This window comes from Protopterus annectens, chromosome 5.part0 (assembly GCF_019279795.1).
Source record: "Protopterus annectens isolate FY-2018-M chromosome 5.part0, PAN1.0, whole genome shotgun sequence".
NCBI lineage: Eukaryota > Metazoa > Chordata > Ceratodontiformes > Protopteridae > Protopterus > Protopterus annectens.
This window is the reverse complement of record NC_056735.1, coordinates 88,407,431-88,424,944: the sequence shown is the minus strand read 5'-3', so window position 1 is coordinate 88,424,944 and position 17,514 is coordinate 88,407,431. Positions and strand designations below refer to the sequence as shown.

Genomic DNA, 17,514 nt, shown 5'->3' with positions numbered 1-17,514 from the left:
ATCTGCATGCACTCAGAGGCACAAAGGCAGTAGAGACTAGAAATATCCCTGTTCCTTCTACGGGGGGAGGGGGCATGGATGCTTAGACGCAGTGCCCCTTGCAAAAGTGAGAGACATCCTCCATGGTCAGACTACCATACACCTCCTCACCGGTGCCTTGCTGAGAGCAAGTAAGGTAGGGCTGGAGAGAAAACAAAAAAAAAAAAAACACATCTGATAGCTGCCTGGATGATAAACCCTATAGGATGGCCCTACCCTGACGGAAAATGAACTGGCCAACTGACAGACAGGGTACAATGGTCAGTATGTAGCAAAGGCAAAAACCCACACAAACATTTTTACATAACTTCTGGCCATAATGGTCCCACATGTATAACCCCCATGGCAATTAATCTTAGTTGGCCATGAAAACTGTGAACACTTTCTTGGTGGCATAACTGTCAATGTGCTTACCTCAGGCAAGTACAGGGTTTGAGTCTCACATTTGAAGGGGAAATTGTCTAAGCTTAAAATGGCCCACAAGGGCAGCTAGCCTAGTATTTACCTATGAAACAATATGTAGAAATACTGAATGAAGGGTAATGAAAGACACTACAGCAATCAGTAATGAACAGATCTCAGCTCTAAAGCTATTCCCAAAGTTGGCACAGTGGGTTAAGCCTGTGAGCTGTACTGCCTGTGGAACAGAGTTCCTTCAGCCTTCACTTTTATGAATAAAAGGTTAGGTCTTACAATAACTTGGTATCTGTATTGTCTTCCTTCATTCCTCCTCATGACAGGGTCGCTGATCCAGCTCGGCTACATTCTGCAGATGGATCCAACTCTCAAGCTCCTCCTCCTTACCCATAATGCACTTCATCTACCCACATACCTCAGAGTTTGCGGATTCCATACATCCAACACCCACACAGCAAACGAAGGGTAGAAGAGGCTCAGACATGAGACATAAGAGTCCCTTCATAATCCAGGTTCCTCAAAAAGAATGCAGGGGATGTTTGGGTGGGAAACTGAGGAGTAATGAAGGAAGACAACACAGACGCCAAGTTATGGTAAGACAACCTTTTAATCTGATGTTGTCTTCTTCATTCCTCCTCACCACAGGGTAGCCCCCAGATACGCAGATCCTGGGTGGCTCTCATGGAAGAATATGCCAGAGCAACATTGAACCAAAGTTGGCCCTACTCCTGGATATGATATCCAACTTCTAGTAGGATTCAAAGGTATGATTGTTAGACCATGTCACTGCTGTGCAAATGTCATCAATGGAAGTTCTAGAATAGAATGCCATAGAAGAAGCCATAGCTCTGGTGGAATGTGCCCTGGGAGGTCTAGGTAACTCCAATCCCTTGGCTGAATAAAATACAAGACATGCTGTCATGTCCATTTTTCAAGGTAATTTTAGATGCTGCTTGTCCAAATCTATTAGATGAGAAAGCTACGAAAAGGTGATTGGACTTTCTGTGCTGTTCGGTCCTGTGCAAATAAAAAAAAAAAGTTTTCTATGAATGTCTAGAAGATGGAGAACATACTCCCCTTTATTAGCAAAACTGGGAAAGAACACTGGTAATTAAATGGATTGATTAATATTGTTCTCGGTAGCCACTATGGGCATAAGACAGATTGCTATGTAAGGACACACTGTCTATGAAAAAAGTATGTAAGGAGGTTTGGAAGACAAAGCTTGTAGTATAGAAATCCTCTTAGCGGAGGTTATAGCCACCCGGAGGACTGTCTTCCATGAGAAACTTCATGTCGCAACTTGCTGCTGGTTCGAAGTGCCCCTGAATCATAGCCTGCGAGACAAGAGTAAGGTCCCAAGGGGGAGATGGGTCCCTTTATTTTTTATTTAACACTTGTTTACCGGGAAAGTCTGACTTGGAACAAAAACAATTTTCAGTGGAGGCGCGGGGAGAAAAGCTCCAGATGCATGTCTTTGAAAAGTGGGAGGAAACTGAAGCACCCAGAGGAAACCCACATGAACGCAGGGAGGACATGCAGACTCCATACAGAAGGCACCCCAGCCGAGAATCGAACTGGAGAACCTCTAGCTGTGAGGTAACAAAGCTACCGTTGCACCACTGTGCCATCCTTAATTGGAGGGCTTAAGAAAACATTTTCCATGAAGGATTTGAATAGTCTAAAAGTGAACAGAGAACAGGATTGGCTTGCAGTATGAAATCTGGAAATACCAGCTAATTCTAGGTTTGATATTCGAGAAGCTGGCACCTTCGGCGAAAAGGGTGCTAACAAATAAAAAATGTCTGAAATTGGAGCCGAAAAAGGATCAGTGTTCCCACTCATGGTCCAAATAACAAATCTCTTCCACTTACTGTAATAGACTTTTTTAGTGGAAGCATTTTGCAAGACAAGAAATGTATAGTCATACCCTTCGGGAAAAACAAGGTAACCCCAAGCTACTATAGGTGGCAATCCACTAAGCACAGAAGAGGTTATCAGGGACCTGGGGACCCAGGTTGACAGTGGCCTTTCTTTTGACACTCACGTTGCTAAAGTGGTTAGAAAGACTTTCTACATTGCCCACCTGATCATGAAGGGATTCACATCCAGATCTAGTGAGGTCATTGTTCCCCTGTACTCTTCACTTATCAGACCAATGATCGAGTACAATGCCCCATTCGGGATGCATCTCACCCGACATCTGCAGCAATTGGAGAGACCCCAAAAGTTCCTCACCAAAAGGATAAAGGGACTCCAAAATCTGTCATATGCTGCCAGATTGAAGAAACTCCAGCTCTATTCAGTCGCATACCGTCTGCTCAGAGGTGACATGTGCCTGACATACAAGGCCATGTCCAACCCGGAATTAATGGACATGCTCCACCTCAAAAAATCCAAATCCACCAAAACCACTAGAGCAAGCGACTTAAACCTTAGCACGGATATCAATAGGACGCGCTGGAGGGATAGATTTATCACTCAGAGACTCCCTATGCTGTGGAATAAAATCCCGGTCCATGTGAGGCAGAGCACCTCGCTGGCTCTGTTCAAGAGAAATCTTGACCTGTGGATGGGAGATTGTAGGTTTACCCTGGGAATCATCTCTGTGTCACTGCTGGACAGAGGCATAAACTAATGGGCACAGTATTTTTTCATATAAGGGGTGGCGTAAGCCACAAAAATATGGGCTAGGCTTATAAATGCCTTAGGGCAGATAGCCTAGTATAAACCTATGAACCTATAAGAAGAATTTTTCGGACCGGGGACTCAAGCCTGGTCTGTGTCACTAGGGTTGGAAGTGGAGAAACCAAGTGGTCAATCTGAGGGTTCAAAGGTTCGGATGCTCCATCCCTGATGGATGAAGTAGGTCCTGATTTGGCTCCAGAATCCAAGGAGGATATTTCAGATGAGACCATAGGAAGAGGAACCACACATGACGAGGCCAGACGGGGACAAAGAGGATGACTAAGCTCTTCAACCTGCTTGCCTTCTCAAGAAACTTCAGGATGAGCAGGAGAGGATGGTAAGCATACAGGGGGCCAATCGTGGATGACTGCATCCCTCGGGGACTCCCCCAGAGGAGGGATCAAAGCAAAGAACTTGCTGCATTTGTTGAGGGGAGAGGCAAATAGGTTGCAGCAAGGTTGACCCCAACAGCTGAATATTACGTTAGTCACTGATTGAGGGACCACCCATGCAGAACCAGGAGCGATTTGCTGAGTCTGCCTGCCAGATCATTGTTTTTTTCCAAGATAAACATTGCAACTAGAAGGCGGTCTGAAGATATCACCCATTCCCACACCCTCATGGCCTCCCTGCACAAGAGGTAAGAACGGGTTCCTCCTTGTTTGTTGATGTACCAGACAGACATGTCGTTGTTGTACAATGCAATAGTCCCAAAGGTGAGAACGTCCTGAAAGGCTTGCAACATTAGGAGGACTGCTCTCAACTCTAGGACACTCATATACAACCTGGTCTCAGTAGGCGATCATGTGCCTTGGTCCGTCTTCCCATTGTAATGCCCCCGCAACCAAACTGGGAAGCATCCATGGTCACTGTGGCTATGGGGGGGGGGGGGTTGTTCAAGAACGGTCTGCCTTGAATGACGTTGTCTGACTGTATCCACAAACTGAGGGGATGCCTGCAAATCGGAGTCAACCTGATGTGAAAGGACAAAGGCTGAGAGAGAATGGACCATTGTGTCGCTAATGTCCACTGGAGAACCAGCATGAGAAATCTGGCTAGAGGGACTAACAAAATGGCTGAAGACATGGACCCTTGGGTCTGCAGAACCAATTCAGCCATGGAGGTCTGTTGGGCTAATAATTAATTTACCCAATTTCTCAGAGTGGTTACTCTATGTGAAGGAAGAGAAGCTATCTGATCCCTTGTATTGAGCTGCATACCTAAGAATTCTAGATTCTGAACCTGAGTCAGGTTGGATTTGTTCATATCTATGGTGATGCCCAGACATTGTAATAACTGGATTAGGTAATCCATGGCTTGGATTAGCTAATGCCTCGTGGCAGTGGTTAGGAGCCAACTGTCTAACTATGGAAACACCTGGAATCCCCTGAGCCTCAAGTGAGCCACTACCATACATTTGGTGAACACCCCAGGTGGCTGTGGTGAGCCCAAAGGGCAGTGCTCTGAATTGGTAACGATTGGCTGCCAGCCAGAAGTGCAGATATCTCCTGGACTGCCTGTCTATTTTGATGCGACAGTATGCATCACTGAGATCGAGCACATCCAGTCGGTCCTTGTGCAAAACTGGCATAATAGACTGAACAGTAACCACTCGGAACCTAGACTTCATGTATTCGTTCAATTTGCTTAGATCTAGGATGGGTCTTGTGTCCCCTGTCTTTTTCCACACCAAATAGAACCAGAAGTAGGTTCTGAGTCCTCTTTGTTCAGTTGGGACCTCTGGGATGACACTTTTATGCGACAGTTGTTGGATTTCCTATGCTGCCCGTTTCCTTTGGGTGGCACATCAGGAAGACTAATGGAGTTTGCGGAGAGGAGAAAAGGGAATGGAATAACCTCTGGATATTATGCTTAGCACCCAACTGTTTTGAGTTAACTAGGTCAAGGCTTATGAATGCACAGCTAGTTGGCCCCCGACTGCCTCCAGAGACTAGTCTAGCAGTAGTTCTGGAGTGCTGGTAGGGCTTATTGAGAAAGGATTCCATAAACCCCTGCTTTTGCAGACCCCCCTCTTTCTCTAGGGTGGCATCTACCATCAAACCTTTCCCCACTGCCCTTACAAGGTTCCCTGAACGGGTCCTGAAAAGGCTCTTAAGATTTGTGAAACCACATTTTCTTACCTCCACACTGGCTGCTATAGAAGGACCTCTGGGGGGTAGAAATTTTGATTCCAGCAGCAGAAAGGGTCTTGCTGTGCTTTCCTCTGAGGTAAGTATCTCAAACTCACCGCCCAAAAAGGGAGGAGCCATCATAAGGGGCATTCAAGAATGACACCTTGAAGAGCTCTGCAAAATCTCAGCGCCTCATCCTTAGGGACAGTCCAGAACCGGCTGCTTACAAGGTGCCCTCCACGGTATGGGAAATTAACCTCATCGATGAGTTGGTGATTGATGAAAGAGTAGTCATCTTGAGAGAAACTTTCTTAAATTCCTTTACAAGCACGGACCCAGAGGCTGACAGTTCGTTGATCCGATCTCTCTGCAGCAGAGTAAAATGACCCAGATAGTTCCATGACCACAGCGCAAAGGTGGCCGAGGTGTAGACACTTCCCAATCCTGTTCAGTGCTCTAAACTCCTTGTTAGGTGGATGGATATTAGCAGTTTCTTCTGCCAGCTCTTTCTTAGTAGCTTCTGCCACCATGATGGCATTGACTACAGGACCCTTATTCCAGTGTTTCCCGTCTGCTGGGGGTACCAAAAACCAATCTGGTTTCTTGGGTATGGGCTTGATGGTGTCCAGTTCCTTCCATGCCCAGCGGGACACTAAGTCAACCAAGATGTCTGCCGGGGGAGGGGGGGTGGTCACCTAAGACATAGTTGGGACCACCCCAAACTCCTCCAAGACAACAGATTCCTCAGAGGAAGGAGGCTGGACAGAGGCAACATTTTCAGGTGGGATTCTTCCCCTTATCAAAGTCAGTGTCCATGGTTAAAGACTCCAAACAGGGAGTCAACATGCCTCCTTATGAATGTCTTCTTCCGAGGAACTTCCTCAGCTAGGTACTCTAGAAAGGAATCTGAAGTAGATCCCCCTTGAGCAGGGAATTCTTGGAGGCCGCTCTAGACAAGACTCGTGGTAGGACAAGTGGGAGGAAGGCCTAGATCCAACGAGGGAACTGGGGAGGATTGGGGAGCATGTGCCATCAGATCTCAAACTCGGGAGAAAGCCCTCTCCACTATCTGAAAAGCCAAAGGACCAAGACAAGCCTTTTCTGTCTCTCCCGAAGCCAAAAACCATACAGGTTAAATGGGTAGGACTCGCCCCAGATCCACAGCCCCCAGATGGGATCAGACCCAAACTGTCGAATGTTGAGGCACCTAAGGGAAGGGATGGCTCAGAGACTGATGGAGCCCACCTCAGACTCCTGGAGCCAGTACTGACACCATGGCTCCAAGACTTTATCTGCTCCAAGAAGGCTGGAACAGGGCTAGTCAAAGGCATGCTTAGCAAAGAAGAAAGCTTCCCTGCGCCGAGCCCGACACTCTCATTAATCTCAAATCCTGCGACTCTGAAACAGAGTTGGATCTGAGGAGGCATTCTAATGGAATGGCCATGGTAGCTCATGGATCCGACAGGGGACAGAGCGGAGAGTACCCCCATCTGGACCTGGGACTTGAGAAGTCTCATCATCCTGTCCATATCCACCTCGGACCAACTTCTGGAGGACCTTGATGAAGCCAACGAGGGAGGCCAAGCATGTTTTGACATGGAAGAAAGAGCAGGAGACCTCTTTGAAGTCCTCAGATCATGAGGTATTGGATCTGATGTAGGAACTGATGAGGGTGGAGGAGGGATGGTGATGTGCCCTGGATCTGAAGGGGTTGTTGGATCCGAACAGGAAAGCAAAGTTTTCCGGTCCGAGGAAGTCTGATCCAAGGATTACTTTGGCTTTGCCTCAAGAGTGCCCCTAGGGACCTCTTTTTAGCCTTTGTTATAGCTGAAGACAACAAACAAGCCAAAGACGGGGTCTGAGCCTCTGGAGCCAAGGAGGGAAGGATGCCCCTAAGTATCAATTTACTTCTCCTGTCAGCTAACACCCGCGGATTGAAAGCAGCACAAATAGAACAACCTGTATTAAGATGATCAGCACCCAGGCAGTACATGCACTCCTTGTGGACATCTTGGTTGGGGATTTTATGCCCACAAGCAGTGCAGCTCTTGATCCTCAGAGAAGGTTAATCAGCCATAGCCAAAAAGCCTGCCAAAACTGGAAGCTAAGCTGTCTCCACCAAAGACTGGAGCAGACAGTCAAGAGGAGAAGGTTAACACTTGCTCCACAACTCCAGCAGCACACAGACCTACTAAAACAGCACTGGCAAAAAATAGACATAAATACACAAAATCATACTCAGAGGCTCAAAATAAAAATCTGCAAAAACATCAGAGACCACCAAAGTAGACACCCAAACAACCTGCACTTCCAGTCACAAACCAGACAACACATAAAACATAAAATCAGTGCCACACAATCACAGCCCTTAAGGCGAAATAACATACCTAACACACCAGTAATAGGTGACTCTATAGTCAGGCACACTAACGTCCCACTCACTAGGCTGGATAAGCAGAAAGTTACTGTTAGCTGCCTGTCTGGAGCCAGAATCCGCCACATAACACAAGCACTCCAGAACAAGTACAAATATGACTGTCATTGTTCATGTTGGTGTGAATGACCTGAGACGTACCTCCCCGGACTACATGAAAAGAGACATGGAAGAGCTCTCTGATCATGTAGCCCAGGCTGGTATGACCCTGACCCTGAGTAGCATCCTGCCCTCACCAAGAAGGATACCGCAGTAAAAAGAAAAAATTGATCAATTTCAACAACTGGCTAAGCTTCTGGTGTCATTCAAATGGGATCCAGTGTCTGTCAGCCTTGGTAGACATGCTTGACAAGCCACGTTGCTTCACAAGAGATGGCTTGCACTTGTCACCACTAGGCTTTCGAATACTGGCCAAGGCTCTTGCTGCCCCCCCATACTGCCTTTTTTTAGGCAAGGCTCAAAAGTTAAACCCACCTCTGTAAACAGCACAATTAACAAAAAACTGAGGGTTATGCTTCTCAACACCAGGAGTTTAAATCTTAAAATGCACTGGCTCGGAAGTCTGGAGAACGTCGACATCTGTGCAGTAACTGAAACCTGGTTCAAGGCTCCAGAGAGCATCCCAGCACTACCGGGCTACAACTCATACCACACGTTTCGGCCACAGAACACGGATCAAAATACAAAAGGTGGGGGTGCATCCATATTCATCAAGGATACTTACACCTCCAGGTTAGTGGTGCAGCATGATACCTCAGATCATCCATGTGCAATTAATGTTGGGCAAATCTGCAGTGCAAATTGTGGCCTACTACAGATCACCCTCCATGACTCAGGACCACCACTCCACCTTTCTGATGACACTGAAGGTCCTACCAAACACCCTGATATTGGGCGATTTCAATTACCCTACCATTCACTGGGAAAACTACTCTAGTAGAAATTCCCCAGCCCAACGCTTCCTGGAATTCATCAACTCAAACGCCCTGGATGGATCAGCTGGTAAACTCCCCTGCCAGAGGTGAAAACATATTGGACCTGGTCATCACCAACATGGGCGACAGGTGTTCCACACCGGAGGTCAACCCATCACTGGTTAAATCAGACCATAAATTAATCACTCTGGATGACCACACCCCACCACCACCCCAACTAAGGAAACCACAGTAAAAAAAACTTTTCTAAAGCAAACTTCACCTTGCTTAAGACAGAGGTGGTAAGTTTTACAGCCCCCACACTAAAGGATAACGCTGCCCAAGATGCAGAAACCTTTACAAATGCACTCTATGAGCACCTACAAGGATGCATGGATCATGCCATCCCTAGCAAAACCAAGACTCACTCCTCTAAGAGAAGGAAACCAGTTTGGTGGACCCCTGCAATAAACAGGCTATACAATAGAAGGAGGAAACTATTTCAGAAAAAAAGCAAATCCCAAGAAGGAAAGACATCCCTGATCAGTATCAGTAAGAAACTGAGGTCCCTCATGAAATCATCCAAGGCTAACTTCGAAAGAAAAATAGCCAAGGATTCAAAAGATAACCACAAAGCCTTCTTTAGCTATGTTAAGAATCTAACTCGCAGATATGCACTGAACTACTGCAAAATAGCACAAAATATACTGAACTTACTGATATTGCCAACATCCTGGCAGATAGATTCAGTGCAAACTTCACCCCCCTCTCACAGCCAAAAGTGCCCACAACAATACCGGAAAAGTGTAGTGTCCCAAAAATCACAGACGCACAGGTGAAAACAGCCCTTTCAAAAGCCAAAAACACAGCGTCAATGGGACCAGATGGTGTCCCAGGCTGCATCTTGCATGAACTACAGAACGAACTAACCCCCCCACCTAAACACGCTGTTCAACCTCAGCCTCTCCACAGGCTACGTGCCCATAGAATGGCGCACAGCAACGGTTATTCCTCTCCACAAAGGACGGCCCACAACTGACCCTGGTAACTATCCCCCCATAAGCCTGACTAGCCTGGTCTGCAAGGCTATGGAGTGCATCATCATGGAACTCATTAACAAAGACATTGGGAACCTACAAACCCTTGACCTGACCCAGTTCGGCTTTGTTAAGGGCAGATCATGCCTACTAAACCTGGTTGACTTCTTCGAGAGAGTCACCAAGGCCATAGATGACAGAAAGGTGGTTCACACAGCCTACCTTGACCTCGCCAAGGCTTTCAACACCATTCCCCACTCGGGTATTACAGAAAAACTCACCAGACTGAACATAAACCCCTACACCATGAGATGGGTTGCCAACTGGCTTACAGACAGAACTCACACGGTAAGAATAGCGGGCTCCAGGTCCGATTCTAAACCAGTCACAAGTGGTGCCCTGCAAGGTTCGGTCCTGGGACCCCTACTGTTCGGCATACACTTCTCAGAAGTACAGGCAAACACAGGAGGACTATGACTAACCAAGTTTGCAGATGACTGCAAATTGGGAGCCATAAATGACTTTCCCGCTGACATGGACATCCTCCAAAAGGGCCTTAATGAGACGGACACCTGGTGTCAAAGTCATGGCCTCAAGCTAAATGTCAAAAAATGCATAGTCATCCCGTTTTGGGGGGGGGGGGGAGAGAACACCCATGAATTACCACATAGGTGGCATCCCCCTTAATACAGAAGGGGTAATAAGAGATCTGGGGACTCAGGTAGATGGTAATCTCTCCTTTGACAATCATATTGCCAAAGTAGTTAGGAAATTCTTCTATGTGGCCCATCTAATTACTAAAGGGTTCGCATCTAGAAATAAAAAGGTTATAGTGCCCCTCTACACGTCACTCATTAGACCCATAAGAGTACAATGCCCCATTTGGGATGTACCTCACAAGACATTTCCAACAACTGGAAAGACCCCAAAAGTACCTCACCAAGAGGATTACTGGTCTCAAACATATGTCCTATGCAGTCCGACTGAAAAATCTCCGGCTGTACTCAATGGCATATCGCTTACTCAGAGGTGATCTCTGCCTGACTTACAAAGCCATGTCCAACTCAGAATTGAAGGAAATGCTCCACCTAAAGAAATCCAAGTCACTGCGAGCCACACGCTCTAGTGAGCCAAACCTCGCCACAGCAATAAATAGAACATGCTGGAGAGATAGATTCTTGTCACAGAGACTCCCCATGCTTTGGAACAAAATTCCAAATTACATCAGGCAGAGCCCCACACTAACACTCAAGAGAAATCTTGACGAGTGGATGGGCAACAGAAAATACACCTCTGGGATCACTTAATTGGCTCTGCTTGACAGAGAATCAGTTAATCAATGGGGCAGCGAAAGCCAACACACTCTGGCTAGGCTTATAACTGCCCTCGGGCAGCTAGACTAGTACCTACCTATGAACACCAACTGTCAAACTCAGTAACTGACCGAACTAAGCTAAGAACACTGGCAAGTTTTAAAGATAAACCTTAAGTTTTAAAGATTTAAGTTCTAATGTTTAAGTTTAAAGATTTAAGCCAAATACGAAAGAAAGGACACTACTGATTTTTTTTTTTTTGTTAAACAGGGAAGAATCACACAACACACGCACTCTAATAACTGAGGGAGGACTTGCAGAAAAAATAAGGCAATATCAAAAGAAAAACAAGCTATCCTTAGCTTGAGAACACTAGATCCACGTCCAGTACGCTGGAGTGGCAAACAAGACCTGATGTACTTGGGTGGATGTGGTGCATTATGGGTAAGAGGGAAGGGCTTAAGAATCAGATCAAAGTCTGTAGAATGTGGCCAAGCCGGATTAAAGACCCTATAGTGAGGAGGAATGAGAAAGACATCAGATTCTATATTTCAGTTGACTCCAGTAAACCATGTCATAACCAGAAATCACCTCTATATAAAAATGTCAAACATGATACCTGGGGGGGGGTTCACATTCGAGTTGCATGGCTAGACATATAAAGACCCTAGTGGTTGTTAGCCTAGTGTACACCTATGAAGAAAAAATTGGAAAACTCAAAAACTGAAACCATAAATCCACACTGTGAGAGATGTACCACGCTCAGCAGACTTGTTGACAGGAAATCAAATTCAGACTCAAACAGCTGCTATGACTCACAAATCATACAACTCATTCACAGAATGGACAAGCTACAAAGAGAACTGTATGATTCCTTATTTTAAGGGGCTGCTCTTCATTTCTGGCACAAGCCTTGCAAAGTAGGTAGGCATAAGCAAAAGAAGACCGTTAACTTTCACGTAAGCTTCACTCCTCAGAGATCACCTCACCCTTCTCCTTACTGTACCTACTTTTAATAATCTTTGGATTTTAAGCATCTTACTTTAATGGTCTTACTAAATCCAATAAACAATCTGAAATGTGAGTGTGCTGTATAAATATAGATGTCTTTTTTGGAGGGAGGGTGTTACCTGCCTAACTCACACACATTTTTTTTTTTTTTTTTTTGGCATACAGACCCAACTACGAAATTCTAACCAGTAAAAACAATCATATAAAGTTTTGTGTACTTACTGGCCCTTGAAAAATGCACACTTTTCAGTCAGAGGGAAAACACAGCCAAAAGCTGGCAGATTAGTAATGTTCACAGTGTTGAATGTTGTGATTATGGCAACTCAAGGCCTTGAAAACTGGCCAGTAAGAGCTAGCTGCCATACAGACTAATAGAGACTCTTCTGCCCAACTATCCATTTTTGTGTGTGCAAGCTAAAAAAAATTGGATGCCTCATATTTAGTGGAAGGCAGTTCTATAGTTTACCCTCCACAGTAGGGAAACTGTTGTACTTCGTTCAGGAAACTTTACACTATGATCAGTAAATTTTGCACCATAAACAGACTCCCTCTTACAATTATGTAAGCATTTAAATACCAAGACTTTTCATCACTCCTCAATCGGCACACCACATGGTACAGTTTTAGAATCCTTAGTCTGTCCTTGTATTCCATTCCAAAGAGGCCAGAAATTTGCCTTGTGAAGGTTGACTACTTTCTCTTCAAGTATATAAAGTCTCTGACTTTTATACATACAGACAGTCCCACCATATTCAACGAGAACTGATAAAGGTTGTATACAAATGAATCGGTACTTCAATGTATTAATAGGCAAGACATCCTTTATACGTTAACATTGACAATGTACCTATTATATGATCACAGAATTTAAAGTTATCATTCACAATGACACCCATCCCAAGAGATGATCTCTTTCGGCTGTTCCCATTAGAGGGCGCCACAGCAGATAATCTGTTTCCATGTCTTCCTGTCTTCTGCAACTTGTTCTGTCACACCAGCCACCTGCATGTCCTCTCTCACCACATCCATAAACCTTATCTTAGGGCTTCCTCTTTTCCTCTTACCTGGCAGCTCCATCCTTAGCATCCTTTTCCCAATATACCCATCATCCCTCCTCAGCACGTCCAAACCAACATAATCTTGCCTCTCTGACCTTGTCTCCAAACCTGAGCTGACCCTCTAATATACTGATTCCTAATCCTATCAATCCTTGTCACACCCAATGCAAATCTTATCATCTTTAACTTTGCCACTTCCAGCTCTGACTCTTGTCTTTTTGCCAGTGCCACCATCTCCAACCCATATAACAGAGCTGGTCTCACTACCCTCTTGTAGACCTTCCCCTTTCACTTTTACTGGTACCAGTCTGTCACAAATCACTGCTGACACTCTTCTCCACTCATTCCACCCTGACTGTACTCTCTTCACCTCTCTTCCACACTCACCATTACTCTGAACTGTCGATCCCAAATACTTAAACTGATCCACCTTAATCAACTCTACTCCCTGCATCCTAGTCCTTCCTCTATCCTCCCTCTAATTCACACACATTCTGTTTTAGTCCTGCTGACCTTCATTCCTCTCCTCTCTAGAGCATATCTCCATCTCTCCAGGGTCTCCGCAACCTGGTCCCTACTCTCACTACAGATCACAATGTCATCTGCAAACATCATAGCCCATGGGGCCTCCTGTCTGATCTCATCTGTCAACCTGTCCATCACCACTGCAAACAAGAACAGGCTCAGACATGAGCTTTGATGTAATCCCACCTTCACCTTAAACGCATCAGTCACTCCCACCACAGACCTCAACACTGTCACACTACCCTTGTACATATCCTGTACCACTCTTACATACTTCTCTGCCACTCCTGACTTTCTCATACAATACCACAACTCCTCTCTAGGCACTCTGTCATATGCTTTCTCTAAAGTCCACAAAGACACAATGCAACTCCTTCTGACCTTCTCTGTACTTCTCAATCAACACTCTCAGAGCAACCATTGCATCTGTAGTGCTCTTTCCCGGCACGAAACCATACTGCTGATCACTAATCACCTCCCTTCTTAACCTAACTTCCACTATTCTTTCCCATAACTTCAAGCTGTGACTGATCAATTTTATCCCTCTGTAGTTACTACAGCTCTGCACATCACCTTTATTCTTAAAGATAGGTACCAAAACACTTTCTTCACTCCTTGGGCATCCTCTGACTTGCCAAGATTTCATTAAACAATCTGGTTAAAAACTCCACTGCCATTTCTCCTAAGCACTTCCATGCTACCACTGGTATGTCATCTAGACCAAGAGCATTTCCAATTCTTCATCTTCTTCATAGCTATCCTTACTTCCTCCTTGCTAATCCATTGCACTTCATGATTTACTATCCCCACATCATCCAACCTTCACTCCCTCTCATTCTCTTCATTCATCAGTCCCTCAAAGTACTCTTTCCATCTGCTCAACACACTCTCCTCGCTTGTGAGTACATTTCCCTTGCTCAACACACACTCCTCTATTGTGAGTACATTTCCCCTCACTATCCTTTATCACCCTTACCTGCTGCACATTTTTCCCAGCTTGGTCCCTCTGTCTAGCCAATCGGTACAGGTCCTTTTCTCCCTCTTTAGTGTCCAAACTTTCATACAACTCTCCATACGCAGTATCCTTAGCCTTCACCACCTCTCTCTCTGCCATACTCATCCCCTTATACTCCTGTCTACTTTCTTCATCTCTGACAATCCCACTTCTTCGCCAGCCTCTTCCTCTGTATACTCTCCTGTACTTCCTCATTCCACCACCAGGTCTCCTTGACCTCCTTCCTCTGTCCAGATGTTACACCAAGCACCTTTCTAGCTGTCTCCCTTACCAGCACTGCTGTAGTTACCCAGCTATTCAATAACTCTTCGCTGCCCCTCAGTGCCTGTTTTAACTCTTCCCTGAACTCCACCTCACAATCACCCTTTTTCAACTTCCACCATTTAATCCTTGGCACTGCTCTCACACTTGTCCTCCTCTTCTTGATCACCAACATCATTCTACAGACCACCACTCTATGCTGCCTAACTACACTTTCCCGTGTCACCACTTTACAGTCTCCAATCTCCTTCAGACTGGTCCTCCTGTATAGGATATAATCCACCTGTGTGCATCTTCCTCCACTCTTGTACGTCACCCTATGCTCCTCCCTCTTCTTAAAATACATATACCACAGCCATATCCATCCTTTTCGCAAAATCCACTACCATCTGACCTGCATTCCTGTCCTTAACACCATACCTACATATCACTTCCTCATCCCCTCTGTTCCCCTCACCAACATGCCCATTAACATCTGCTCCAAGCACCACTGTCTCACCCTTGGGTACAATCACCACTTCATCCAACTCGCTCCAAAATTTCTCTATCATCCATCGCACACCCAACTTGCAGAGCGTACGCACTAACATTCATCATCACACCATCAATTTCCAGCTTCATAAACACTCTAGCCACTCTTTTCACCTCCAAAACACTCTTGGCATACTGCTCCTTCAGGATAACCCCTACCCCATTTCTCCTGCCATCCACACCATGATAGAACAATTTGAACCCACCTCCGATGCACCTGGCCCTACTCCCCTTCCATCTGGTCTCTTGCACGCACAATATATCAACATTCCTTATCTCCATCATATCAGCTAGCGCTCTCCCTATACCAGTCATACTGCCAACATTCAAAATTCCTACACTCATTACTACACTCCTAACCTTCCTCCTCTCTTCCTACCTTTGGGCATGCCTTTCCCTTCTTCTTAGGCCAACAGTAGCCCAATTTCCACTAGCAACCTGTTGGCTAACAATACTGGAGGCGGTAATTGTTAACCCAGGCCTCGACAACTATATTAATCGCGTGATCTATAGCATAAAGGCACCTGGTGTTGGCTTTACCTAAATGTATCATGATACATTTATTGGGATTTAACAAGACTATTACATATGGAGCACTTAAACTATCAACATGTTCTTTTGCAGATTACTGTGGTCATCTATACCTTGCCACTGTGCCAACCTTAATAGCATCTGATGGTCTGAAGTAGGACCGAGGACAAGGCAAACGTTAATGTTAGTGAACCAAACGTTAGGAAACCACAGTATACTGAAGAGAACATTAAATGGCATGCTCAAGTATTGCCATGACAGTTCAAGTATCCAAGGGCCTTGTGAAGGGCAAAGCCAATGTATTCCCAAACTATGGACTCAAGACACCTTTTATGAAGCACAGCTCAAACACCAGATAAACTGCAAGTCAGTGCAGTTTTCTGTTACCGTAAGGACAGCAGATGTCTATTATGTGGAATAATCTATCAAAGAAACATCTATTTTCACTGCAGCTGCTAACCAAAGCCCAGTAGCAGAAACTTATAACGTAACTTGGAAACCAAGTAGAATTTATAAAATGTTATTATCCAATAAGAAAAGTCTGAAAATGTGGCACAACTAGGAAAGGTGTCCTGAGAAGCAAATTTATTTACCAGTTCCGCCTTCTTCCAAATTTGTACAGCCAAGAATGACAAACATTGCAGAGTAATTACGTTTAACTTTAAGTTATCATACGTGTTAAACAAAAAGTGCGGCTGCTGTAGTCAATGTCTTTTCTATTCATAGAGCCATTTCTGATTATTTCCCATACATAGCAGTCATCATATGTCCCTCAATTCTGGTTTCTTCTAACACCTTCTTTAAAGAGATTACATGTTCTGCCACTACATTTTTCTCTATATGCCAATGTTAGTTAAGGCTTATGTGTGACTAGGGTATTTACTATCCTTAAGCAAATAAAACATCTTACTTTTCAATCCATAGGATTCTTAATCTATATTCTGCCAAACTCTTGCAGATGGGTACAACCTCTGTGACATACAATATTAACTGTACAGCTTTCGATGCAAACATGGAGTGGTCTTCACATTTTACTTTAATAACGAGCCAAGGCGGTTAACCAAATGCTAAAATGCTTTAACTTAAGTGCAAGAGCAGCTGATCAACTACCTCTGTTCAATCAGCACACAGGTCTCGGGGAGCATTGAGAAATATTTTATCGAAGGTTAGCCGAGCATTACAAATACATTTCAGCAGAGTCATCTGAAAATTGTTACGTGAAATGCAATTCACACCCAAACAGAAAAAAGGGATGCGTTATTTCAGGAATTCAGATACTTAGAAGGCTGCTAATCTCTACAGCAACTTCAAGTAGTGGAAAATAAACATGAAACTACAACCACCCAAGAAATAATGCCTATCTTTTTAGAAAATGAAAATCTCGGCTACTTTTAAGGAATATTAAATAATCTCCACAATAATGGAATAAGAATGGAAATGCAGTCAGAACTTGTTGGGAAAGACTCACTAAGACAGCATCTTTCAGATCCAAAATATTTGGGTTCTTCTACAGCAGAACCAGGTTTGGTGTTTGTAGATATAAATGTAAGCAGTTTATGAACTTTTGTCATATCAGTCAGCTGGCACAGAAAACTGGGCGGATGGAGA

At 44.8% G+C, this 17,514-nt stretch overlaps 1 protein-coding gene across 1 annotated transcript in view; it reads right to left on the bottom strand.

The window, feature by feature from the left end:
- Nucleotides 1-17,514, bottom strand: part of USP25 (ubiquitin specific peptidase 25) — a 2,531,105-nt gene that overhangs the window by 1,313,515 nt on the left and 1,200,076 nt on the right. The gene's annotated exons all lie outside the window — the stretch shown is intronic.